The sequence below is a fragment of the Nannospalax galili genome, unplaced genomic scaffold (genome assembly GCF_000622305.1).
Source record: "Nannospalax galili isolate Female #2095 unplaced genomic scaffold, S.galili_v1.0 scaffold321, whole genome shotgun sequence".
Taxonomy (NCBI): Eukaryota; Metazoa; Chordata; class Mammalia; order Rodentia; family Spalacidae; genus Nannospalax; species Nannospalax galili.
In genome coordinates this window covers 3,049,820-3,052,872 of record NW_008345972.1, presented here as the reverse complement: position 1 = coordinate 3,052,872, position 3,053 = coordinate 3,049,820, and the positions used below count along the sequence as shown (strand labels likewise).

At 43.4% G+C, this 3,053-nt stretch overlaps 1 protein-coding gene across 1 annotated transcript in view; it reads left to right on the top strand.

The window, feature by feature from the left end:
• LOC103741446 overlaps nucleotides 1–3,053 on the top strand; it is a 27,009-nt gene that overhangs the window by 9,337 nt on the left and 14,619 nt on the right. The gene's annotated exons all lie outside the window — the stretch shown is intronic.

Below are 3,053 nucleotides of genomic sequence, written 5' to 3'. Positions count from 1 at the left end.
TCAATCTTGTTTATCTTTTCAAAGAACCAGCTCTTGGATTTGTTGATTTTTGTATTGTTTTCTTTGTTTCAATTTCATTAATTTCTGCCCTGTTTTTGTTATTTCTTCTTGTCTGCTGGGTTTGGGTTTCGTTGGCTGTTGCTTTTCAAGTGTCTTGAGTTGCAACATTAAGTCATTTATTTGTGTCCCTTCCAATTTTTTGATGTAGGCACTTAGTTGAACACATTTTTTTAAAAAGTATTTTATTTATTTTTATTTTATGTGTATGAGTGTATTGCCTGCATGTATGTGAGTGCCCCTGTGTCATGCAATGCCTCAGAGGTCAGAAGAGGGCTTTGGATTTCCCTGGAACTGGAGTTAGGGACGGTTCGTAGCCACCATGTGGGTGCTGGGAATCAAACCCAAGTTCTCTGCAAGAACAGTCTGTGCTTTTAAATGCTGAGCCATCTTTCCAGCCCCTGGTTGAACACATTCTTATCATGACTGCGGCTCTAGGTTTAATCCCTACTGCTGCAAAAAAATTTATTCTAGATCCAGATACAGTGGTGTATGCCTATAATCCCAGAACATGTTAAATTGAGGCAGGAGAATCAGGTACTGTTCAATGCACAGTAGCTACATGAGACCCTGTCTCAAAAAAAGAGGGTAGGGAGCTAGAGAGATGGCTCAGTGGTTAAGAGCAATTGCTACTCTTTCAGAGGACACAAGTTCAGCTCCAGTACCCACATCAGGTGGCTCACGACTTCCTGTAACCCAGCTCTAGGGAATCTGACATCTTGACATCACACACACACACACACACACACACACACACACACACACACACACAGAGAGAGAGAGAGAGAGAGAGAGAGAGAGAGAGAGAGATTTTCTGACAACCATAATAACATTGTTATGCTTAACATAACTAATGATTGATAACTAGTCAGTCCCTAGTCACATGAACCTGGTGTGTACACTTGTCTGTCCATTGAGACCTATACAATAGGCCTCTTAGTTCCTTTTGCACTAGAGTGACCATATAATTTGTGTCCAAGTTGGATGCTTATAATCACATGAAGGTGGCAGGTGTAACAGGGCTTCCCTTGGGCAAGTGAAGACCTATAACCACTTCTGTTGAAGTACCCTTTGAGATGAGGTGGCCCTGCTTTTCTTTTCCACATCATCAACTTCAACTGTCCTTTGGGTTTCTGGGTTTACATCTGCCGCTTAGTCTGTGCTGTATGCTCTGTCTCCTTCTGCCTGTATTCTGTTAGTCATCACTTTAAGGCTTTGATTGGATTCAGTTTGAATTATATTGGTGTACTTGTGTCTGGTGATAAGCTATACTAGTGATGGTGTAACATCCTGCTTTACATCACAAGGCCCTGTTCATCTGGTGTCCCTACTTCCTGTGGAGTGCATATGAGTTCTCTACATCATTTGTTCAACTGATGGTTGGACCATGTGTCATCCTGAGTCAGTGCATTGAAGTTATTTACCCCTGTTTCACAGAAGAGTCACATGGAGGTTAGGTGCCATAAGTGGGGTCACATTACATAGTCAGTAGCTAAGGCCAGACAGAGACTTGAGTCTGGGTTGGTCCAAGAGCACAGGCTCTTAGCCCCAAGGCCAAGCTGGCTGTATGCTGGTTATTATCTTTGTAGATGAGCTGTTCTTATTTTTAAAATTTCCTGTGTATTTGATATGTTGTGGTGTATGGTATATACTTGTTACTGTGGGTGTGTACATGCAGATGTGTACATTTGTACATGTACCTGGGGAGGCCAAAGGTCAATATCAGGTGTCTCCTCAATTGATCACTCTCTATCGTTATATTTTGGGACAAGGTCTTTCACTGAACTTGAAGCTCATTGATTTGGCTAGACTGATTGGCTAGTGAACTTCAGGGATCTGCTTTGTCTCCATGTCCAGTGCTGGGTTACAGACATGCACTGCCATTCCTGGCTGGGACTCAAATCTTCATACTTGCTCTATAGGCATGACTGTGCCATCCCCCCAGCCTCTTATTTATTTATTATTTAATTTATTACATTTGTTTATTTTGTGTGTTTATGTACATGTATGTGTTTATGCACACGCCGCAATGTATGTATGGAGGTCAGACGACAACTTGCAGGATTTGGTTCTTTTTCTACCATGTGGTTCCTGGGAAATGAACTTGAATCATCAGACTTGGTAGCAAGCACCTTTACTCATCTTGTTGACATGGTCTCATATTGCTTAGGCTGACTTTGAAATTGACATGTACCCGAGACTAGCTTTGAACTCCTGCTCCTCCTGTCTCTGCCTCCTGAATGCTGAGATTTCAAGCATGTACCACAACACCCAGGTGATGAGCTGGTTCTAGTGGGCTGCATAAGGGGGGCTTTAACACTCACTTTGTTGGGGGTTACCAACTTTAAACATTAGAAATGGCCAGACTCATTCAGTGTTGTCTGGAAGACCTGAAAGAGTGGAGAGGGGCTTGGCCCAGGTTCCTGCCCCCAGAACCCAGGAACCCATCTTTGCAAGACTTCCTCAATACAAATTTTTCTTGTGAAAGAAGCACTCTTTTCCACCCCAGCATAGTTCTGAGACTGAGCATAGGCTGAGAACTCACTGTGTAGGGCCCAGAGACCTTTGTTAGTTAGTGTTGACAGGCTCAGTCTTCCACAGTAGTTGTCAGGAAGGCTGAAGGTTAGCCTATATAGGGCTTGGTATACTCCTTCACTCCCTTCAAAAGTCTACCCTTAAAGTTAGACCTCTTGACATGGATCCTGCCTGCCCTTATGCAGACGGGGTCTCTAGCTCTGTCTGAAAGAGATAAAAGTAGGGCTTGGGATTAGCTCAGTTGGTACAGTACTTACCTAGCATGCTTGAGGTTCTGGGTTCCATCCCAAGCACTTTATAAACTAATTATGGTAGTGCCTGCCTATAATCTGGAGGTTGAAGTAGGAAGATCAGAAGTTCAAAGTCATCTTCAGCTATAGTTAGAGGCCAGCCTAGGATATGTGAGACCCTGTAGAGAAAGGGGGCAGGAGAGGAAGGAAGGAAGGAAGGAAGGAAGGAAG